Raw genomic sequence first — 25918 nt, forward strand, 5'->3', positions numbered from 1 at the left:
ACTACACAAGGAGGTGCTCTGGCTGAAGTTGTAGAAGTTTGCCTAAACTTCTGCCTGCCTCTGACACCCTCTTCTACTACTAAAGTAACCCCTGGGACACATCTGCAGAAATCTAGGCCTGGTTCAAAGCATTGAAGTTCTGTGTGACTTGGTTCCATTCTATGATGTTTATAAATGAGAAAATCCATTCTTTCATTTAATCCACAAATGTTGATTGAGTAGACAGTGTCAAGCTCTATTCTAGGAAGTGAGACTATAACAGTAAACAAAATAGAGGGTAATAGACTCATGAAGACTATGAGCCCCATCTGGACCCCTCTCTAGAACGCCTTGCCCCTCTGTAGTACCCACAGTTCATGTATCAGGCTTCTCTTCCTTCTCCTCCCCCCCACAGGTGGGCAGTGACCTCATGCTCTCTTCTTCCCTAATAAGCCTCCCCAAATCAAATACATGTACCACGTTCCTGCAAAGCATGCTTAACTGTCCCATATTATTGAAAGTAGGAAAGGGATTTTAGGAGACCAGGAGTTGAATCTTGTTTTTAAAAACCACGATTGTGTCCTTTTCATAAATTGTAGTGGCATGCCCATCCTTTCTGAGCCCAATAGTCAGTAAAAGAAGAGTTTCTGCTACCTCTAGCCTTCTCATATTTCAGATATTTTTTCTCCTTTGAAGGATGATATATTAATACTTCTCTAATCCACAAACTGTATTTCTTGTCTCCTTTACCTAGTTTAAAGAAACAATAGATACAAGTTTTCCAGATTTAGCAAGTTAAAGCATGTCCAGCTAAATTTGAATTATAGGTAAATAATACTTTTGAGTACAAATACATCCTAAATATTTTATGGCATACACACTAAAAATTAAATTATTATTTTAGTATAAATATGACACCAAATATTACATGAGTCACAATCATTCTAAAATATTATTTGTCATTTATCTGAACTTCAAACTTAACTGAGAGTTATGTATTTGGTCTGGTAATGCTAAGTAGAATGCAGTGATTAGAATTACTATGTAATAAGTCAAATTGAGTTTTGTCATTTTCTAACTTGTCAGGTTAGTTATGAACCTCAATTTTCACATCTTTAAAATAGAGATTGACAATAGCACCTATTTTCTATGTTTGTTAGCATATTACATGCATGGATGCTTTTAGAGTGCCTGTCACTGCATTTCTTTTTTTCATAATGAGCCTTTAATTGGTGCTAGCTGTTTTTCTTCTTTTGAACCTCAGAAAACATTAGCATGTATGTACACGCATACATACATTATTAGTATATCAATATATGTGATAAACACACACACACACTGCATTATATGGGGGGGGGTGTATATGCCTGTTTGTTCTGCCTCACTGAAACATCCTGCTGTAAGAGAGGAGAGGGAAAATGGATGCATTGCTCACAGTATTTCAGGATTGTCGAGGTAGAAAAATAGAGCTTTGGAAATGCAAACTGTTATTATACAGTTAGGTTTCATGGCCCATTCGTTGGAAAAAATCTGGGTTTAATTCAAGAGTTATTTGCATTGCTTGTAGGACAGCACAGATATATTTTCAGTCTGTCGAGCTCGTTTTCAAGCACCACGGGTTCTGCATAGCTTAAATGAATTTTGCCAGCCATGTTCCCAGACTGAGAAACCCAAGGCATATGTTTCTGATTCATTTACACTGAGCCAATCAAATTGTTCCTTTCTTTCTTTTTTTTAGTTCTAAATTCACAGATGCTTGTGATGTTTCAGGAGATATTTTGATGTTCTAGAATTCATTGTTATTAACAAAGATACGAGTGCTGATGAATTTAAGTGCACACTTACCCCCCTTCCACTTCCTTCTTCTCCATAGTTTAATTACTGATCAAACAGGCGGTGGAATTGTATATTGGCAGCCCTCAGAGCTGGACTATTTCCATATGGAAAATTGAATGGATATTAACAGCATCAGTCTTTTGAAAAATCAGAATTTCAAAGAGCATTGATAATCAGGTTTATTTCTGAGACTGCTATGAGTAAGGTACCCAATAATTGTAGCCTCTTAATAACAAATACTGATTTATAGAGCAAAGATAGCTGACATTTTAAATATTTAGTTTTATGCCTACAGAAAAGAAGATCCAATTCATTCTAGGGATAAAGTGCTAAAAAGCACCCTATTTGTCCTTTTTCCTGATTGTGGCTTTTAAATTACCACAAATACCAAAAAGAAACAGAATTTTGTTTGTACCATTGTGTACACTGAAACCATGGTATAAAAGCCACTAAAAAACAACTCTAATAAATGCTGCGAAAACATAATTCTGTATCTTGACATTGACCTAAGAATATGAGGATTGCTTTTGTTTTCTTAAAAACTATCAGAATCATAACGCACTAAACAGAAATTTATATAACCCACCTGGATGAATATTCCCAGAAGATGATATAAAGTTGATAAAAAATAAAAATCCAACCTTAAGGACAGACTATTTCATCTACCCACTTAATCTCTCTTAATTGTTTTTTATAATTTATAACCTGTATTGACAGATTGACAAAGAGTAAGAATTTGTGGTTGAGTTTAAGGGTGCTGTCCATTCATGAGTAAATGATCATTTTGTGGTTGGATTTAGGGACTCAAACAATGCCTGAGTTTACAGGGTTGATGCATATCTAGTTTACTTGAGGGACATGGTGGTGAGACTGTCAGGGAGATAAGACTCAAAGGTCTAGGCTATGTTTTTTCATAGCCAATCTTTTCTTCTTTAAGCCCCCAAAGATTGCTATTTGCCACTGTCCTTGAGTAATCAATCTACCTTGTCTTCTAATTATTTTTGTGTATTTCTAGACTGTGAGTTGATGGAGGGCAAGATCTCTCTGCTGGATCTGATTCAACTTTGTTTCCCTTTTATCCCCTGTGCATTGCCTTTACCATATTGAGTTGTCAGTAAATATTATCCTTAACCCATGTTTAAGGATAAAGAATAATTTATGGACATGGATACAAAGCAGAATTGGCTGGTTATGTGTGGTGAGGTTATAGTTAGGCCTAACAGGCCCACCTGAATGAAGCTGGAGTTAATAAATCTATTGAGATTTTCAATAGAAAAGGCTTCCCAACCTACAAAGGTCCTCAGACACAGTGAGCAAATCTTTATTCAACTCTATGGCAACCAGTGGAAAGAGCAATGAATTTGGAATTGAAAGACTTGAGCTTTGATCTCATTCTCACCATGCACTGTGGGGTAATGCATCAGTGAGGATTAGAGGAATTCCTTCAATTTCTAGAATCCATCTCCTTTGTGGATAATAGCTCTCACTCACCCATAGAGTTTTTGTGATGACACAAATGAGAATGAGATACTTCTGAGAATCTATCCTGCAGAGAAATTCTTGCAAATATGCAAAGATACATTGATAGTAAAGTTTACCACAACAGTACTTGTAGCAGCAAAAAGAGAGCAGCTGTGAAATGTTCATCAGTTGAAAAATGGTTATATACATGCTAGCCTATCCATAAAATTAAATGCTATGCAACTGTTAATGATGTAGGTCCATATATGGATAAGAAAAAGAATCTTCATGATACATTTTGAATGGAAAAAAAATGTGACAAACCTGATATACCCATGGTTTCATTTTTAACAAAAGAAAATAGAAGTAAAAGCTATGAGGGCAGATGAAGGGTTAGATTGAGAGCTGTAGGATGCACTACAGGTATGGTTGGCTTTGGAGAGGTGAAATAATAAAATTGATAAGTGGAAGAAGAATAGCTTATATTTATTGAGCTTTTAATATATGCCAGGCACTATTCTAAACACTTTACATTCATTAACTAATGTAATGGGCATCACAACTTTGTTAGAAAGGTACTATTATTATTTCCACTTTGCAGATGAGAAAACTGAGGTACAGAGAGGTGCAATAACAAGTCTGAGGTGGTAACAGAAAATGATGTAAAAGATGGAGGCAGGATCAGAAGCCACGTAGTCTGACCATGGAGTCTGCCCTCAGCTAGTACGTCTTCCAAGGGACCAGCTTGGGATGTACTGCAGAACTAGTTTCTTCCGTGTCTTGTGGTTCTCCCTGGTTGGAATGCCTTCACCAAACACACATTACAACTCTCATGCAATGCATTTGCAAAATGAGGTCATATACATGAAAACCTTTTCTTTTATAGCCTGTCACTTGCTGTACTTACAAAAACAGTAAGAGATGCTCTTTATATTAAAAAAAAAATACAAAGTTGTTTCACACATCAACATCTCTTTATACAGTCTTTGCTAGGGTAAGGGAAGTTGAAAATAAGACAGCACATACCCAGCATTTACTTACATTTTCTCCATAATGTGACTCGTGATTGCTTTGCAGATGGGGTCTGATTATCAGATTGTGCATCCTCCCAAACCCACTCGTGTCAACAGCAAGCACATCAGACAATAACTAGCGAGTGGCGTCAGCACCCCATCGTCAGAGCTACTGCTGGCAAGAGGCATTTGGGCCAAGAATAAGAATGACAAGTGTATACATTTCCAGCTTTGCAATCAACGTGGAAATTAGTCGGCTTATAGATGCTGAGTGGTCTTATAGAGAGGGCCCCAGCTGCAGACAAAATGCCAAACCAAGGATGATAAACAGAGCAGAGGCTTTCAGTGTTCCTTTTCAGCTGCTTGCAGCCTGAGAGCTTTGGCAGTGGGGTGGGGTTGGCAGGAATTACTGAATTATTTCCAGACCTGGAGGGGATCTTCAAGGCTTTATTGTCCCCCTGTGGGGAGCCTGAGGCTCAAAAAGGGACTGATGAGAGGTCACACAGCAGGGTGGAAGAGGGAAGGGGGTGTTGTGTGAGCCCATCACGTGGCTACAGCCCTTGGCTTTTTCTGTGTCATTGAATTCATAGATTGATTCATCCCATCATGCAAAAATGTATTTTGTCATTTAGGCTATCGGTGTTTAATAAATATTCTCCTCACTGCAGCCAGAGTAATCTTTTAGAAATAGAAACAATTAATAGATCATATTCTACTTCTCCCTAAAACACTCCAGTAGCTTCTCATTGCTTTTGGAATAAAATCCCAATGCTTTACCAAGACCAATGAGGCCAAATAGGATTTACCTTTGCTTGCCTCTTTCAGCTCACCTGGTCTCACCCTCATTTCCCACCGTCGTCATCACTACCTTCTGGCCACACATCCAGCTTTCTGTCCTGAGATCAGGCTGACCCCTACCTCGCCTCGGGTCTTTGTATGTGCTGTTTTCGGTGCCTAGACATGACTGGCTTCTTTTCATGGTTCAACCTTAGTATAAAAGTTACCTTCTCAGGGAGCCTTGCTTTTACCATGCTATCTAAATTAGTCCCATCCCCATGTGCTCTTTTACCACCTGCATCTCCCTGCTAGTACTTACTCCAGGCTCGATGTACACTGCCTGCCACTTGTTGGTTGCTGTCTCATTCATGTTGTATTTTCTGTTGTCTGACTCAGCAGTGCTCAGCGAATGTTTGCAGAGCAAGTGAATGATCCCACTAAGTGAGAGGCTCTATCCTAGGCCCTGGAGCTACAGAGATGAATATAACAGATCCCTGGCCCTGCGGCATGTATAATCTAGGAAGACTGACAGAGAAAAAGTAAACAAATATCAAAACACTACCATTTGTTTATCTATAATGTCAACCTTACTATACCCCAAACCTCTTTTTTATCATGAATAGTTTGTAATGTTTTTCTTTCATGTTCTGATATGAAGTTTATATCAACTTTGATGTACAATTTTATAAAATCAACACTTTCATCAATAAAATCATGTTTATAAAATCCAACTATAAAAAGGAAATAAGAGAAAATACATTCATAATAAAACTGTATCATTTAATACCCTTATACGATTATACTAGCACATGTATCTACTTACAGTGAATGTGTTTGGATTTGAGGGAAGCAAGAAAATATCTAACTGAATATAATCAACACTTGTTATTATAGTTGCTGTTTTGAAATTGAGGCTTAACACATACACATTTAGATTCATAATGACTGTAGAGCTGCAAATGCATACTGATATGGGTGTGTCATATTCGCAAGACAAACACCAGGAACATCAATACTGTGTATGGAATGGTTTATTGAAGTGGTGAATGACTCTTGGTAAACTTCTGAGCAAAACAAAATATCTTATCTTGACTTACCCTATAGTTACATTCATAGAAGTTTCAACATATAACTATGCAAAAAACTATTTGTTTATGGGTAAAATGGACTTAGGTTCTAGGTTCAGATGATAATAAACTTTTTTTTTTGTACCTCCTAAGAGCCTAGGAAGGTATTCAGAAGGTTTGTGGGATATAGGACAATTCTTCTTAGTGTGAATCTGATGAATTACAAGGTTTCTAACATCTCTGACCTCACCTGGTAAGTACTAGTAGCATCCAGTAGTTGCTGTGACAACCAAAATTGCCCCTTTGGATGGTGCTAGCCTTGCTGAGAATCATGATTACATTACACATATTTATATGTTGGGAGCCTACCAGGTGCTAACCATGTTGGAAAAAAAAGGAAAGGCCAGAGGTCTAAGATGATGAGTTAACAATATTGACAGTGATGACAGAACATTTGGGAAATAGAGCCAAAATCACTCTTAGGAGTTCAGATATGTTGCAGAATGACCTTTAATGTGACCCTTGGGACACACTTCCCCATCCTGGCTACCCCCACTGTGCAGCAGAGTCTGTGTGGGGTACACACGGTGGATTCAGAACTCAGCTCCTGGGACTTTGAAGAAGTGTCCTTCTGTACTGGAAAGTCTTCTGAAAAAAAAAAAAAGGCAGGGTACTGAAAACATACTCATACCATGCAAACATTAGAAGTGCATAGGAAACTGAGAAATATATTCGTAATTTTATCTGAAGGTGAAATATTTTTTAAAACTTTATAAAATGTTGCCCAAGCCTGAATAGATACGCAGGAGGGAGCAAAGGAGATTGTATAAAATTAAAATCCATAGAATCACTCAGCCTATAATTTGAACCTATTTCAAGTGATGAACAAATATTTATTAAATACTTAGTATGTATGCTTTCGTATATTACTCATTCTTTCAACTTTAATCTTCTGTTTCCTTTGCTAAATCATAACTCAGGCAGAAACTAAACTTTCCCATTCTTTTGTAGTTCATACTCTGCCTCGCACAATACTCAGAGTAGATACATACTATTTGCTTAGAACAGTGGTTCTCAAAATACATCAGAATCATTTAGAGGGCAGAGTTTCTGATTCAGGAGGTATGGTGGGGCCTGAGAATTTGCATTTCTGACAAGTTCTCCGGTGATATTGCTGCTGCTGATTCAGGACCACAGTTTGAGAATTATTGCCCTAAATCATAATATTGTGGTGAAGAATTCAGGCTCTTGAACCAGATGGCCATACGTTTGACTTCTAGCTACTATTGTACTTATTAACTATCTCTCCTTGGGCCATTTACCTAATTTCAGAGCCTCAGTCTCTCTGGGAATAATAATATCTATTTCATCAGTTGTTGTGAGTATAGAAATAATGAAAGCAAAGCACTATGTAAGTAGCACACAATATGTGCTCAGCAGACGTTAGTTATTTTTATGGAGGTTTCTCTACTAAGAAAAGGCGTGGGGTTATTTGGAGAAGGTATTACCGCAGGATGTATATAACAAATATCGTAATAGAGTTATTCAAAGGAACATTTCAACTTTGAGTTTAATGATTTTCCTGTGGTTCTGTTTGAATTAGGGAGGTCATTCTGAGGATTTTGGGGGGGGAGTGGAAATTCAAGTACCCATTAGAGTTGGTAATTAAAATATTGCTGAGGCATCGGCTGTATTTATATGAAAACAGCTCAATTTGCCCACAGAGAAAGTTGCTGTCTGCGAAGAAATGTAATATTCAAACAGCCTGTAATCAAAACAGCTATCCCACACCTGGGAAAAGCATCCTGGTAATTTTGTGAGTAGGACAGGGGAAGAAATTAAAAAACACTTTTCTTTACAACAGCAACAGAAATTGTAATTGTAAAAAGCCTTTTTTTCCTGTTTTTTTCTCCACTGTGATTATTCCTTTGTTTGATTGTCACTGTGCATAGGAAGTTGCAAGGTTTGAGAGTGTAGCTTGTCTTCCTAAAGATAAAGGAATCAGGCCCTTTCAGAGAATGGCCTGTACTCTGAGTTTGATACTCACAGTGAGTTACAATGAGTGTCCCGACCAGCGGGGCATACAACGCAGGGGTGCGAGGAGGACTACCTGCTGCTGGTGAAAGAAAAGAGACAAGAGACACACAAAATGGGGGCAAGACAAGATTCTGATCAAGCCCCAAAATTTTATTGCTGGGTGGCTGCTTATATGCACTGTAACGGGGGAGGGCAGGAATAAGAACACGTGGCAGCTTCTGATAGGAGGAAGGGCGGTGATGTGATATGAGACGAGGGAGTGGGAGGGGTGTTACAGGCTTTGCGCGCGCTTTCTTTGTGCAAGAGGGAGGAAGAAGAAGTATGTAAGCTTAAGATGGCGCTTTGTATAAGATGGCGTTTTGCATAAGGCTAAGCTGGCTCCCAACAAATGAGCCCTGGGGTGAGCCATACGGAGTACAGTCTCACGTGCCTGGAGAAGGCCTTATGGTAGTCCAGTCTCCCCTGGCCCCTTCCAACACTCAAATGTCTTCTAAGGACTCCTTTCCAAGCTGTCCACTTGTCCAGCGCATTCTTCAACATCAATGGGGAGAGGGGACTCATCTCCGAAGGAAGTTTGTTCTGACTTGGATCAGATTTTACTTTTAGAAATTTCTTCTTTACACTGAGCTGAAAACACAATGATATTTTCACATATATAAAAGCAGCTACTGGGGCCTACCTGTGTCTTTTCTTCTCTTGGCAAATGTTTCCACTTCTAAGGGACCTTTGAGACAATTACTTTAAGAATTTAAGAATTTAGAATTTTAGTCCTAGAATGTCATTTAGGTTTTTTTAAAAAAAGAAATGGAAATCCAGAAAATTTAAGAGCTCAGGCAAATGTCACCCAGATGTGACTAATATTTCCCTCTCTCCTATTGTCTTCATTTTATCTCTGTGCTTTTCATTTAGGTTTCCGCTGGGCTCTGGAATGTAGGCTGTGGCATTCTTGGCGGCATCTATGTCATTAATAGATACATACATTCATCATTCACCAAGGAACTGGTTATTCCTGAACACAGTCTGTGTGCCGAAAATTATGCTGGGCGCTCTGTGTCTATAAAGATAACAACAAAAACCCAGGAGCCACTTAGCTTTTATTTGTATATTAACTTGATATCACTAAAAGGGTCTCTATTGAGCTTCCTCATTGTTCAGTAGGAATGAAGTGAATGATTATTGATGTCTGCAGGAGTTAAGGATTTGAAAGGGCTTCCAGCCTCACTTTGGTTCCGGGATCAAGTGGCCCCTATTCCAGGCCCTTGGGGAGTGCATAAATACACGCCAAATGAATACTAGGAAGAGGAAGTGCCCCTGGAGAAGAGAAGAAGGAGATCACCTTGGGCTGAGGATGCTTTAGGAAAGAAATACGCCTTGAATTTTCATGGGTACATGCAAAGGAGGAAGACATTTCCTGCAAAAAGCGGAACAGAACTGAAGGTGCAGAGAAAGGAAGAGGTGTATTGTATTTAGGGACAAGGATGAAATCAAGAGACTCTTGTCTTTAGAAAAATGGACAAGGAGAGAGGTTTAAAACATATGAATGATATCAAAGTAGAGTCAAGAAGTCCAGAAAGTTTTGCATAGTTCTAGGAACTGTAAGGACTAGCTGTAAGATACACGAGGTCCTTCTCAATTTGCCAGTAACTTTCAGCAAGAGAGACAGAAGCCAAGTTTCTGTCAGATGAGTTGATTTGGCTAAATTACAAGCCAATATATGTACGTTTACATTTTAAATATAGAAAACAGTTTACACAAAATGGCTATAATGTCATGGTGTTTTTAGAGCATCACTCTAAAAGTGTCCCCTGAAATAATTATGCATGTATTTATAAGTATGCTAGAATGTAAAAAAGTCTGTTATAAAATGTTGAGATTTTACTGTAAGAGAGCAGGTTTGAAATACCTGTACAGGATGTATTTTCAATGGGGAGCGGGAGGGTGTCAATGGAAAAGTAGCCAAACTCTGTAAAATAATTTAAATAGGTTTATTTCAAGCCAAATCTGAGGACCATGGCCTAGAGCCATGCCCGAGAAGCCTTGAGGCAGTGGACTTGCTGTGGTTGGGTTACAGTTTGGTTTTATATGTTTCAAGGAGACAGGAATTACACATAAAGTTATAAATCAATGCATGGAAGGTATACGTTGGTTTGGCCTAAAAAGGTGGGACATCTAAGGTGGGGGGAGCTTACAGGTTACAGGTGGGTTTAAAGAAATGAAGCTTTGTCTAAAGGCTTGGAATGTTTTAAGTTAAGATAAGGAAGTCTGTTAAAGCCACCAGACATTTCTAGATTCAAGTGATTTGTTATGTAAATTGAGGACCTGCAGGTTTGTCTTGCATAGCCTTAGGCCTGTTTAATGAGTTACAAAGCCTATGAAGCAGGGAAGAGGGCATGATGAGGCATGTCTGACCTCAGTTCTCATGGCCAGCAACTCAGTTTTAGGGCATCCCCTTGACCAAGAGAGGGGGCCAGTCAGCTGGTGGGTGGAGATCCCTAAGGTTTTAGTTTAGTTCACAGGAGCAATATTGACACTAGTGGGGCAAAATTGATTATTTATGGCTGGGAGGGAATCTTACTTTTTATGTGTGAAGTAGATATATATCTGTGATATAAATATTTCATGGGGAAGCAATTAGGGAAAAAAATGTCTAAAGGGCGACTTGGGAGAGGATGATAATGAAGAAAAGGTTGAGAAACAGGGCCCTAGAGGAAGGCCAGCTGGTCTAATCTGTGATAGAAATATATTTGCCCTGGGCACAGGCAGCTCCTGAGAATAAACCAGAGAACTGAATTCCCTGGGTGGTTGCTGTTCCTCTTTGCTGGTGGGGACCATTTTTCTATGCTTTTATAAATGACCTCTTGTGGTTAACACATTACTTCTTTAGGTTTATTGATCCTCGTGTCATATCTGGTTGGTCCGTAAGGACTCAAAGTGACTTTACATAATCTGCTCTAATCCATTTTTTATTGTTTAACTTTCAGCAGACACTGTTATTTATGTCTGGGTTGTAAGAGCTCATCAGTGTTCCCCCAGGAATCTCACTACAGTGATATAACTTCAGAACATGCTTAGCAAACATGGTTGGAAGGCCATTGTGTTCCCAAAGTGTGGCTTGTGTACTGCAAACAAATTATAAGCCTCCACTCATAACCACCAAGTCGGAATTTCTCATGGTAGGCCTGGGAAATCTGTATTTTTAACTTTAGATGTTTCTCATGGCTCCCAAAGTTTGAGCATCACTGTTTTAAAAGGAATGTTTTGAGACAGCTCTTAAAAAGATTTCCCTAGTGTAGTAAAAATGGTTGATTGGACCTTTTTTCTTAGGTCATGATCAAATTAGTGACCCCAATCCCTGCAAGAGCTGTCTTTCTGTATTTAATATAAACACTTCACTATGTCAACTTTTGTCCTAAAGAATCACTGGCAAAGTTGGAGGCACAAGGTTGCTGTCATAAAATCCATCATCACATTTCACCCCAAAACAGAAAAATGTCTCTAAGTGAATTTAATCCTTCAGCTAGATGAGGCAGTCCTCTTTCATCTCTACAATGTCTTAGGAAAATTATGTTGGAATAATGAAAAGATTTCTGGAGAATAGGGGTCTGGAGTTTAAATCTTGGCTCTGTAAACTAGCCTATCTTCCATCCATAAGAAACTAGCATCTTTGGAATGTAGTCACCTAATCGGTTAAAGCAGGATAATCACTTTCCTAGGTGTTTGCCAGGATATTTGGACAGTCAGAAGAAGAACTTGTGAAGGCATCAAGATAAAGCTAAAAAGAATTTACAAGAATATTAAGGAATTATTTTTAAACTGCTTCCAAATATAACCATGCTTATGATAGGCAAAATTTTTTTTTCCCATATTAGTCTAAGTTAATGGTGATGGGTTTGAGGAATTTTGAGTTGAAAAGGATTTCAGGGAAGAAAGATTAGACATGATAAGTAAATACTGGAAGTGAATGTATGTGCATAAATGTGAAATGACACCCCCGGAATTTCTCAGGAACCAAGAGTGACATTTAAGCAATTGAAAACATCAGCAGAACGAATCGACTCACAGAACACAAATTTATGACAAGAAGGAAATAGAAGTATGTTGCTCCTTCTGAAAAAGAAGAGGGACTTCACAAGAACGTTAATAACATGTCTATCACTTAGTCTTCTCCACCAAAGGGGGAGAATTATTTCCTTATAAATCTGTCTTCTATACAATCGCCTACTTCTTCTTTCTAAAGCACAGCTCTGCTTGAGCCAGACTCACCTTTAAAGTCTTTGTTGTCTCCTATTTCCCCTGCAGGTTTAGACATTTGGGTGTGGAATCAAAGACTTCGCAAACTTCAATCCTTATTCTACATTTCCAAATTCATTCTCCCACTTTGTCTCTTTACTCCCTCTAATTGCAACCAAACTGTAATTCTGTACTTTCCTGTCTCCACCCTGTGTTCATTGCCACCACTAATTGTCATGCACACACAAGTCTACTTTCTACCAGCCCATCAAAGCCAAGTTAAATATCACTGTTCTTGGTTGTAAATTAAAGTCCTGGCTTAAACTGGGTCAACAGATGTAGTTACAGAACTGGAAACCAGACATAGCATTCACCGAAGATACAACACGATCCAGGTATCGAGATGATGTCATCTATAATCTGTGTTTTTCTATCTCTTGTCTCTGATTGCTTTGGAATTTAATAGATTTTTTAAAAAATCAAAATTTCCTTTTGCTGTGGCAAAAATGGCTGCCAACAGGTCCAAGAATATGTTCTGCTAACTTACCAACTTCATTAAAATGAGAAAACCTATTTTTATTAATATATCCAGCAAAAGCCATGAGTTAGGACTCTCATGACTTCCACTGGGTCCTGTGCTCACCTCTGAGGTAATCATCATGGCTGGGGAATCTGATACTTTAGTCAATTAAGCAAGGTCATACATTAACCCTGATCTTGGGAATGGGGTTAGTTCCGCCTGTATTATATGGACTGAGAGTGATGGAGGGTGACTGTGGAAAGGAAAAGAGGGATACTGCTAACAGGAGAAAGGGGAAGGGATGCTGAGATGGCACAGATGTGAGATGCTACTTCCACCGTGTCTTCTAGGTAGAAGTAATATCTTATCCTATTAAAATTCCTATCACACTTGACAACTTAGTATCCTGCATTTCAGTTATATGTGTACCCATCTCATTTTCCTACTAACCTTAAGACTCGAGAGATGAAGTGGAAGCTCCTACTCATCATCCTATTCTTACACTGCCTCCCAGGATGTTTTGTTCTGTTTTGTTTATTTCCTTTTCTACCCACTGTCGAAATAAAAACAGGGCACTTAACCTCCTTGGACCTGTTTCTTGAAAAGAGACACTGTAATAGATCATTTCTAAGCTCCCCTCCCGTGTCAAAATACTTTGATTCTACTACATAATCAAATAGTTGTTGAGTGGATGACTGACTTTACTAAGGAGAAAATGCAAAAACTGTCATACTTTGGATTTGCTTGGTTACCGACTTGAGTCAAACACCCAAATCCAGTAACACAGAATGTTCAATTTAAATATGATCTGATAGAGTGTTTTTTCTCACTCTGGTTTTCTGTACATGGAATGCATAGTACTCGAAATTGTTTTCTAGCATGCTGCTTTCCCAGGGAAGGCTGCAAAGACTCTGTGTTCCATGGAAAGGAAGTGAATCAGAGCTTGTTTTGTTCGCTTGTGTGAGATGAAGAGCCTTAACACACTTGAGTTATTAAACCCAGAGAAACCTAAATAAAAATAGTAAAAATAAAGATGAGATGTAACTAATTGTAAATGAATTAATTACGTAATAACTGCTAACCTTAAGTGAGGACTTGCTAAATATTAGGCACTATACCGAGTATATGTTCTATCTTATTTAATTTTATAATGATTCTATGAACTAGGTCTGTTATTTCCATATTTCAAAAGGGAAAACAAGAATTAAGCCCTGAAGAGATTAAATTGCTTGCTAAAGGTGACTCAGACGCAAAGCTTCTAATCCCACATGGTTCTGTTCTGAATGCAGGGCACAAATATGCAAACCACCATACTCTATTGTATTCAGAGATATTTTGCATCAGTGTGTTGTATTTCATCCCGTAGCCTCCCATATTCATGGGTTTTTCCCTCCCCTTTTTGCTCATGTCAGAGAAAAATTATCTTTTTAATACTGAAGTATTTTACAGAGATGAAGGATCAGATGGATCCAGATAATTCATATGCCTTGCCAAGGGATACACAGTGACCAAACTGGCCAGCGAGCCTGTCTCTACGTGAGACTAGAGGATTGTACAGAATCCTGGAATCTCATGGCTGAAATAAATTTTATCAGCCATTTGACGTCATCCGCCTCCACCTGATGCTCTGTCTGCTATGACTTTAAACACAAAATTATAGACATTAAAAGCACTAGATGGCCCAATCTGACCCTGACATCCTACAGGCAATAAGATGTCTGCTTAGAGTGATCAGAGTTTGCTTTGGGTGGGTCTGTGTGCCTCAGAGGAAATAGGACCCATTTTGGAAAGCCAGGATATCTTCATTGGGTATGGCTCTTCCACAAAGCAGGGGGCCGGAGCAGGGACCCATTCTAGTAGGTGGTATCATCCATCTCTGTGCTCAAGTTGTTCCACTGATTGCTGTAAAACCAAACCAGGGATTAGGTAGATGTATTTAAGTGTGTGCCTATATGAGGCACACATCGACATAAAATAATCATCAATCTGGCCACAGTAACCGAATCATAGGGATGACTCAGATTGCGCATAGGAATGAAGGAACAGTCACCCAAGGCAGATATTTGCAATAAATTGTGCTAAATAGTGAAATGGCCACAGCAGGTCACTTAAAATTGCTTCTTTATCAGTCTTGCTATGCTAGTCTTACAGAAGGAACGGTGGAGATTTCTTTGTGATGTCAGCAAATTGTAGGGAATGTGACATGAATAGTCAGGGTCTAACCTGACACCAGAGCTCACCTGTGTGTGTCCTATTTCATGGGGTTATCACTTCTGTCTCTCTGACCAGATTTCTTGAACCTACAGTACTCTCCCAACATTTTCTACTTTGGCTCCTGAGTACACGCAAGATGAAGAGAGAAAGTCCAGTGATAATAACTTTTTCTCATGGCCCTGTTAGCCAGATGTTACAGCCACGCTGCCTCTGTGCATTTCTGGACATCTGAGACATGTCATACCTGACCTCTTAGCTTCCCATTTGGCTACTCCCCATGGCCCTTGTCCAATAATATCTTTTTTTCTTCAAATCAGAGAAAGCAGAAGGAAGCCCTTGACCTTTTTCTATTTATAATTCCACAGAGAGTGGTAGAAAATATAAACATAATGGAACAAAGCATCTCATTATGTAGCTTCTCCTTATGTTTGCCTTAAACTCATTGATGCTGGGTCTTATTAAAGATGACAGGAGAAAGTTTGAAGATTGAGTTACTGTTTGACGAAGCCGTCCTCCTCGGCAGGTCAGGTCAAGTCAGCTGTCACTTGATTAGCCAGGAATTGGACAGCCTTCATGAAGTGGTTCTTAATTCATTAGTACTAAGTGGCCTGATTGATTTACAAGTATTAATGATTTGCCACTTTTATCGAAGGGTCACTAGACAGGGGCATCCTGTTGAGGATATCCAAGTTGGCCTGATCCTAGTGGCTAGTTTATTTAAGGAACATCTAACTCTAGCCTGATTACCTTATTTCCTTGATTTTAGGACACCGTATTGTATTAAAAGCTTTTCAAGGAAAACTATTTTTTTCTTGAAAAGGGAGTAATGTATAGATAATATATGTTCTATATTACCTGTATATTATATATAATACACATTATAATTTAGGTATTGCATAACTGTAAAGTATATTATGTTATTATAGATTATTTTTCTATATAATACATACTATTTATTATATAGAGATATATAAATATAAGATATATCCTAGTTTTAAAAGACAAGATAAATATAAAGCAGGTGAAGATTATATGTGTGTGTCTACATACATATCCACACCAAGATACCTATATTTCTTTTCTGCTCTTCTCACTTGGATGCTGTCTGTCCACTGAGCTAATAGAAAGCTGCCTTCTATACACGCTCCTGAACTAACAAAAAATTGTCTCTGAGGACCCTGGTTTCAGCCCAGGTTTAACTTCAGTGAGACATAGTGGTACTATGACTTTATGAATATAATGAAGAGAAATCATGTCCAAATAATGATATCAGACTCAGTCTCAAAAACAGATGAGGGAGATAAAAGATGGCTAGAGACACCAGCTGCCAGAGCATCTCAGTAAGAAGGAAAAGTTTTAGATGAAAGAGAAAAAACAAACAGAATGTACTTCATGAAGAGTATTTAGTGAGCACATCAAGTTATTTTGCTCATTTACTCATTCATTCACTTAGCAAATATTAATAGTATGGTATATTTTGTGCCATGCATGCTGTGCTCCCAAGATATAAGAGAGAATAAGAAAGTCTTTTTCATACTTTTACCAAGCTGCCAACTTAATGCAAACAATTAATGAATGCACAACTAAGTCATTAATTAACTGTGACAAGTGCAAAAAAGGAAATGAGAAGGAATAAAGGAGGGAGGTGTATTTAAACTTGGACCAGAGCCTAATAAGCCAGTTATGAACAAACAGCCAGGGGAAAAATATTCTAGAAATAGGTGGGGGAGGGGAAGTTAGTTTAAAGATGCTAAACAAAAATGGGACAGTGAGTTGATGTGGCCAGAGGACAGAGCAGGAGGAGAAGTGTTAGGAGCTGAGCTGGGAGAGTATGAAGTTTATATAGTAACTGAAGTTTAAAGAGATTTTCCTGCACCATGTTCAAGAGAAGTAGCGATAGAGGCTATCTGTATCTTTTTGTTAACTTTTAGGAAATGCTTCTAAAATTTAGTGATTAAATAAATTTCCTCTCATTTTCTCATATTCCTTGTCAGGTTAAGAAAACTACCTTGTATTTTTACATGTTAATAATTTTCTTCATAAAAAATGGACTTTATTTAATGTTTATTTTGCATCTATTGAAATGATTGCATGTTTTTCTACTGTTTAAGTGATATATTTCATAATGGAATTTTTTAAAATAATATTTCCACTCCAGAGATAATTCTTACTTCTTTATGATATGTATATTTTAATACACTGCTAAATTCTGTGTGGTATAATTTTTTTTTCAGTATGTGTGATCTGTGTTAAGAGTTATTGGTCTATAATTTTCTTTTCTTACACCGTCCATCCTTGTTTTGGAATAAAAACTCAAAGTCATGAAGTCTCATAACATGAGTTTGGTAGCCTGCTCTGTTCTTGTATTTTCTGGAACACTTATAAAAGTTGACAAGCATAATTATGGGTTTGGGATTTGCTGTGAAGTGACACTTTTATACATATTCATGTTTTCAATGTTTATTTGTTCATACAGGTTTTGGCTATTCATAGTTTTCTAGAAAATGATTGGTCTTGTTTTCAAAATTATGGACAAAGTTATTCATTGATAATTTTTAAAGTCAGTAAAAGTAGTGCACTGTACCAGTAGTACACTCAAAAAAACTATATCTCCAAAAATGACACTGACGTGTAGCATTTATCAGTTTCCACAGTGTGAATACTTCACCATGGCTGATTTCATGCTACCAACATGGAATCGTTGAACATGGAATAGGCCTGTAATCAGCTCTCTGATATGCATAGCATATCAAGGAGTTAATTTTCCTTTTTCCTGATTTTATTTCCTTTTTCTCTTTTATGTGTAAATCATCTCACTGGAAGTTTGTGTTGTATTAGAGAATTTTTGTTTTTAAATGTATTTTTATTATTTAGTATCCTTTTAACCATGCTTTTAAGTTTTATTTTTGGATATATAATAGATGTACACTTTTACAAGGTACATGTGATACATCTCTTTGATATAATTGCTTTTATTTCCTGCGAATAAACACTTAGTCATGGGATTGCTGGATCATATTCTGCTTCTCCTTTTCTAGAGATCTTCCATACCATTCTCCATAATGGCTATACTAATTTATATTCCAGTCAACAGCATATAAGAGTTTAATGTCTCCACACTCATGCCGGCATTTTCTATTTATTATCTTTTTGAATAGCCATTTTATAGTGGAGTGAGGCAATATCTGACTGTAGTTTTGACTTAACATTTCCCTGATGAATAGTGATGTTGGACATTTTTTCATGGTTATGCCTATTGGCCACTTGTATATTGTGAGAAATGTCGACTCAAGTCTTTAATTTTTTTAAACAAATTTTTTTTTGGCTTTAGAGTTGAGTTTTTTATATATTCTGGGTATTAACCCCTTGTCAGATGCATAGTTTGTAAACATTTTCTCTCCATCAATCAGTAGGGATCTCTTAACTCTGCTGCCTGCAGTCCTATTTATCTATTTTTGTTTCTACTTCCTGTACTTTTAAATTCTTATCCAAAACAAGCCTTGCTCGAAACAAAGTCATGAAGCATTTACCAAATGTTTTCTTCTATTAGCTTTATAGTTTCAGGTCTTACATTTAAGTCTTCAATCCATTTTGAGTTGATTTTTGTTTATGATGAGAGATATAAGGGTCCAGTTTCATTTTTCTCCATGTGGATGTCGAGTCTCTCCTGCATCATTTATTAAAAACATTTATTAAAATACATTTTCAATGTGATTTGTTGGCACCTTTGTCAAAAATCAATGGCTGTAAAGGTACGGGTTTAATTGTGGGTTCTCTAGTCCATTCCATTGGTCTGTGTGTTTATTCTTATGCCAATACCATGCTGTTTGCTTACTATAGCTTTGTAGTATACTTTGAAATCAGCAAGTGTGATGCCTCCAGCTTTGTTCTTCTTGTTCATGATTGCTCTTCCTATTTGTACATTTTGTGGTTCCATATGAATTGTAGGATTTTTTTCTAGTTCTATGAAGAACGCCATTGGTACTTTGATGGAGATGTCATTGACTTTGTAGCTCTGTTTGGGTAGTGTGAACATTTTAACAATAGTAATTCTTCCAATCCATAAGCAAAGAATTTCTTTTATTTGTGTCTTCTTCCATTTCTTTCATCAATGTTTTATAGGTTTTATTGAAGACATCTTTCACTCCTTGGTTAAGTGTATTTCTAGTTTTTTTTTTTTTTTGGTGTATGTAGCTATTATAAATGGTATTGCTTTCTTAATGTTTCTCAGATTGTTCATATTGGTGTATAGAAAGGCAAGTAATTTTTAAGTTGATTTTGTATCCTGTAATTTTACTGAATATATTAGTTCTAATAGTTTTTTGGTGAAGTCTTTAGGGTTTTCTATATTTAAGATCATATCATCTGAAACACAAACAATTTTACTTCCATCTTTCAAATTTGGATGTCCTTTCTTTCTCTTGCATAACTGCTCTGGCTAGGACTTCTAATACTATGTTGAATAAACTTGGTAAGAGTAGGTATCCTTGTCCTGTTCTAGAGAAAAGCTTAGAGAAAAGCTTTCAACCTGACCCCATTCAGTATGATGATGGTAGTAGGTTTGTCATACATGGCTTTTATTGTGTGGAAATATATATCCTTTCTATACCTAATTTGTTGAGATTTTTATCAAGAAAGGATTGTTGAATTTTATAAAATATGCTGAAGTGTATTGAAATGATATGGTTTGTATTCTTAGTTATGTTAATGTGATATGTTTATTAGTTTCCATATGTTGGACCATTCTTGTATCCCTGAGATGAACACTACTTGATCATGGCGAATGATCTTTTTAATGTGCTGTTGGATTTGTTTTGCTAGTATTTTGTTGAAAATTTTTACATCTTTATTTATCAGTGATCTGCAGTTTTTTCTTGTGTTCTTGTCCAGTTTTCTTACCAGGGTGATGCTGGTCTTGTAGAATGAATTTGAAAGAACTTCCTCATCTCCAGTTTTTTTTGGAAAGGTGTTAAAAGGATAGGTATGATTTATTTTTTAAATCTTTGGTAGAATTCAGCAGAGAAGCCATCAGTGTCTGGCCTCTTCTTTGATAGACTTTTTGTTACTGATTCAATCTCATTACTTTTTATTCGTCTGTTCAGATTTTCTATTTCTGCATGATTAAATTTGGTTAGGTTTTATGTGTTCAGAAATATATGCCAACAAATGGGATAACCTAAAAGAGATGTATACAAGTTGTTCACATCAGTCTCTAATGATCCTTGTATTTCTGTGATTTTATTCTAGCTAAAAGTTTGATTTTATTTTTTCAAAGAATTGTGTCTTTGTTAATCTTTTTTAAAATTTTTGCTTTAGAGTCTTGTAGCAGTGGTATGTATTATTTTCTTCTTATTTGGGTTGTTCTTATTCTTCTAATTCCTTGAGGTACAATATTAAGTTGTTCGATATCTTTCTAAGTTTTTAATGTAAGTGTTTATTGCTATAAACCTCCCTCTTAGATCTGCTTTTTCAGTATCCCATAAGTTTTGTTATTAACATTTTTATTTGTCTCAAGGAATGTTCTAATTTTGTTTTTAATTTCCTCATGAATTCATTCATTGTTCAGGAGTATGTTGTTTAATTTCCATGTATTTGTATAGTTTCATTCCATTGCAGTTGGTAAGATTCTTAATATAATTCCAGTTTTTAAGATTCATTGAGGTTTGTTTTGTAGCCTAGTATATGATCTGTCCTGGAGAACATTCTATGTACTGATATGAAATATGTGTATTCTGCAGCTTTTGGGTGGCATGTTCTGTAAATATCTGTTAAGTCTGTATGATCTAAAGTACAGTTTAAATCTAATGTTTCTTTGTTGATTTTGTGTCTAGATGATCAGTCCATTGCTGTTAGTGGGTGTTATAGTCCTCTACCGGTATTGTATTGCAGTCTCTCTCTGTAGATCTAATATTATTGGTTTTATATATTCGGGTGCTCCAGTGTTGGATGCATATATAATTGTTATATCCTGTTGGCAAATTGACCCGTTTGTTATTATAATGACCATGTATGTGTCTTTTTAAAATTTGACTGGAAGCCTTTTTTATCTTATCTATAGCTACTCGTGCTCTCTTTTGGTTTCCATTTGCATGGAATATCCTCTTCTGCTATAATACTTGCCATGCACAGCTCATTTTAGGAGTATTTTTGGAGTATTTCTTAGATGTAGGTTATCACTATATTTTACTATTTTTAATCCAACCTGATAATATTTATATTTTAATCAGTGAGTTAAATTTGATTACATTGTGACTGTTGATGTATTTAGATTTATTTCTATCATCCAGTTATCATCTTTGTGTTTTGTTTTTCTTATCCTGTCTTGTGCCATTTGTTGCATTAGATAGAAAAATTTATAGTTTATACGGCTCGTATAGCTATTTAGGATTTCCATCCTTTTCTCAACCAAAAAAGGATAGTCCCTATGTTTTAACTACACATTGTATCTTGTTACTTTTATTTTACTAAGCAATTATTATTAAAATGGTTACATTAATTAGGTTATTAACACTCCCCAAACAGAAACACAAACTCTCACTGGCATAATAAAACACTTAATTTAATGTAGGTTGGGCAGCTTATTTCCAAGCAGTGACTCAGAGACCCACTCAGGCCTCTTAGGTGTTACATTGCTGCCTCCTCAATGATGTCAGGGCTATGTCACATCTATGTAAGTGGACAGCTTAGCTCCAGGAAGTGAGTCTACATCTTTGTTCCCTACTGCGCTAGGGTCACAGCTCTGACACAAATCTTTATTGGGATGGGGTTTCCTTTTACAATTGGAGGTGACTCATGCCAGTCTCTGGCTTCAGGCTGTGACCCTTCCTCTAGGCCACTAATGTGAAGAAGTCAAGCTCCCTGTCCCCACTGCTTGCTTCACTACCTGCCCCAGAGACCCTAGCCTATCAGCCTTGATCACATGGATTCAGAATCTGGTCCACAGAGCAAAGGGAGTATTTAAATCATGTCAGAATAGCAGAGACTGCTGCTTTTTTTTCAATACTCCTTGTCTCTTGCAGTTTAAGGTTCATGATTTGCTTTAACAGATTAACAAAGCCACTTATTTACATACATTTTGAGTATCCTAAATATACTCTGATGCACATTTTAAAGTGTGTTTTCAGATAATTCCATAAAATTAATTCTGTTTATATCTTCTTGCACAGAGACATTTTAGTCGCTGTTACTTTCACCTGGGCTGCCTATAGAAGGCCCAGAGCAGCCTGTGGCTCTGGTTCTTCTCATTTTGTCTTGAAGTGCTGCTGTATCCCTTTTACCAAATATATTTAATGTGTCATTATTATGTGTTTGAAGTAGAGTGAGGCAAATCGAAGTATAAAATTACTGTACTACCTACACCAGAAGTATCTATTTCAATATATTTCTATCATTCCAAGTAAATGGGAAATTTAGTTATAACCATAAGTGTTTTCCAATGTCTTTAATCTGCTTTTAGTCATATTTTCAGTTTAAAATTGTTTTTATGTTTAACATAGGGAAACAGAGTAAAATAAATGTTGTAATATATTTTTCTCAACCTTATGCTCCCACGTGCTGTCATAAGACCCATAAATGCACAGTACACAATGTCCCTAAATCCCCCTGGACATTGTATACTAACACAGCCTACTTCAGCTCAGATGGGGCTGACGTTATGAAACCTTTCAGCTTCTGCGGAACATAAAGAAAACCTCAGGTTGAGAGCTCTTGAAGATTGTTCCCATTACTCTGAGTTTTCTGTGGATGGCAGGTGTGTCTCGTTCTCACGTATATTTCTTCCTTCCCTGCCATTGTACCTGAGGTAAAAAATGGTCCACTCCTTGGTGCAATTTTTACCTTCTGCTTTATGTGGACTAAGCAACTACAGAAAAATCATCAGCTATTTTGGTATAACGGTAGGGATGGAAGTCTCATTAAAGAAGTTCTAAGCAATAATGGTAGATAAGAAGTAGAAACACTGAATTGTGTTGTAAGTTGATTAAAGAAATGAGGTAATATAGGAATGTAAAGGAATCATTTTTTTTCTAACTTTTACTTATTAAATATATTCCTGTATTTCAAAATGCAAATGATATAAAAGGTATATACATTGAGAATTTTCTGCCATGATATTCTCATCCTGCTCTCTATGAGTATCTTTTGTGTGTTTTGTAAGTTTTACTCAAATGTAACCATAAATTTTGAAATTTCTCCTCCCTCCCTTTTCCTACCCATAAGTTAGATTAGTTAAATGCTTTTTTCTTTCATGTAGCAGTGTATCATTGAAATATTTCCATTTCAATATGAGTGTAAAGGGCTCTTGTTCTTTTTTTTCCAGACCTGCATAGGGTTCCACTTTGTGAATATACTAGGGTTTATTTAATGAATTCCCTTAGAGGGTCATGTGCATTGTGCCCTATTGCCAACACAAACATTGGCATCTGTAGCTTTTGGAAATAGTCTCTGCACATCTGCCTTCCCAGAAGTGGGACTGTTTGTTCAAGGAGCAATGCATGTATGATGCTGATAGTTATTGTGCCATTTTGTGTTCCCACCAGCAATGTATGAGAGTGCACGGTTCCTCAGAATGAACTTTCAAACGTCTGGAATTTTACCAGTCCACTAATAGCTGGAAATGCTAATGAATATAATTTTAAAGTCTCCCATCATGATTGAAGTCAAACTTCTTTTCGTATGTTTAAAGGCATTTTTTTTTTCTGTGATCTGGCTGACCATGTGCCGTACTTGTTATTTTGTGTTTTTTTATTGTCAACTTTAAGAGTTCTTTATGCAGTATGGATAGAGAAGTATGCCTAAGACGAAATGGCAAATATTTCCCTGATTGTCCTCTGCCTGTTTTATTAGCCTTGTCAGTGCAAAAATAAAACAAAGCAGAAGCCCCCACAAGCAAGTGTATGCCTTACCAAATTTAACCGCAACCCCCACCCTGGTCATTAAATACACATGTCTATTCATCCCAAAAGTCCTGTCCATATTCTATTTTAGTCATAACTTTTCTTCCCCCAAAACATCCACTATCCTGAATTCTATAGTACTGTTTTGTTTTTCCTTGTCATTTTATCACCTAAGTGTGCATCTCCTGACAGTTAGTCGCGCCCAGTTTTAACTTGCTATGTCTTATAAAATTTCTTTTACTGTATAAATTTCCAATCCTTTTCCTTTTTTCATATGATTTAGCTCTTGAACTCAGGTCATTTGATCTGTACAATTTTTTTAATCATCTGGACGTTACTGAGTGCACAATCCTGGTATAGCAAATGTACTCTTTTGTCCTCTGGATTTCCTACAAATTGGAAGATGGATCCAGAGGCTTGATTAGACTCAGCCTCAGGTTTGACCCTGTCAGAATAAGCATGGTGTTCGTATTCTCTCAGGAGGTACACTATGTCTAGTTTTTGTTCTTTTCATGTTTGTATGCACTGTTGCTTAATCACATAATGTCACAATTTTACAATCTCTAATGAATTAATGTATTCAGTCCATTTTTGAGAATAAATTTATAACGAGATGTTCCCCCCTCATCTACTATTTGGTTACTAATGAGAGAGTCCAAATAGGAAAGGCAATAAAATGCTTGTTTATCTCATAGATCCATCTTTTAAGATGATGAATTATTACTTGTCAGTACCATTATAAAATTGTAGATTAAACGTATTTAAAGCCTATATAAAATGTCTAATTTTCTAGGAAACATAATTTTCCAAACAGATTCTTCTGAAGATCGAAGAAACAAAAAAGATAAATCTGACCAGATCAGGTTAGATAATGCTTTGATGCCAGGAGTTAGGTTGGGGGGGGGTGTCTTATGCATTATGGAATATTTAGCTGTATGCCAGGCTTCTACTGCCTAGATACTTCCCCCAGATGCTAAATGTCTCCTGAGGAGAAAAGTCACCTTCATTAAGAACTACTTACCTATAAATCAATGCAATTTCATTTATAATTTGAAAATTTTTCTAGAAATTACAGGATGACCCCAAAATTTATATGCATAAGCAGAGGACCTAGACTCTCGAAAGCACTCTTGCAAAAGAAAGACAGGCTGAAGGATTTACACTACCTTTCTGTAACATTTACTAACTTCGTGTAGTACTGCAGTAAGTATTGACAGCTGGATCAATAGCTCAGAAATCAACTCAGACTTATATAGTAATTTCAGTTTTAACAATTTTTTCTAATCTAAGTAGATATCCCGAAACAAAATGATAAGCAAATTCAGCAAAGTCTCAGGTTACAAAAGAGAAAATGTGAGTTTATTTCATGTTGTAAAAAAATCCCCATAACCTTCTTACAGCAAAGGTGACTTACCACTTCTAGCAGGACATATTCCAGAAGTATAGACTGAAAAAAAATTTGAAAAGTGAAGTTATACCCAGATGAAAAAGATCATTAGAATATTAAAATAATAAGAACAAACAAAAACTGCTGCTCCCCTTGATCTTTCTCTTTAGTTTTGGCAAATGGTATACCAAATTTCCCATCTTTAGTTGAATGTAGTGTTTATGGTTTAATATATTATCCTACTGTTGTGTTGTTTGTGTCTTTGCTTGTTTTTGGAAACTAGTTTGCATTGTAGATTTTGCCTTTTCCGTGTAGGCTTGCTAAGTAAAATGAAGTTAATTTTGTTTAAATAATTAGGATTTTGTATATTGTGTTATTGTTTTCATTTTAATGTAAGCCTGGATGCTTTTATAAAAATGATAGAGAAGTTATACATTCCTGAAGTGTTTTGCACAATAAAATATATGCTAAGCACTGTTTTAAATATAAAAATTCTTCAAAGG

General features: G+C 36.6%; 1 long non-coding RNA gene across 1 annotated transcript in view; it reads right to left on the minus strand.

The window, feature by feature from the left end:
* Positions 1–6148: 6148 nt before the first annotated feature.
* Positions 6149–25918, minus strand: part of LOC123638045 — a 310100-nt gene continuing 290330 nt past the window's right edge. Inside the window, exons 4-5 of the long non-coding RNA XR_006735152.1 lie at positions 25443–25475; positions 6149–6781 (exon numbers count right to left, since the gene is read on the minus strand). This is a non-coding gene — a long non-coding RNA (uncharacterized LOC123638045). The remainder of the gene's footprint in view (positions 6782–25442; positions 25476–25918) is intronic.

Source organism: Lemur catta, chromosome 5, assembly GCF_020740605.2.
Source record: "Lemur catta isolate mLemCat1 chromosome 5, mLemCat1.pri, whole genome shotgun sequence".
NCBI lineage: Eukaryota > Metazoa > Chordata > Mammalia > Primates > Lemuridae > Lemur > Lemur catta.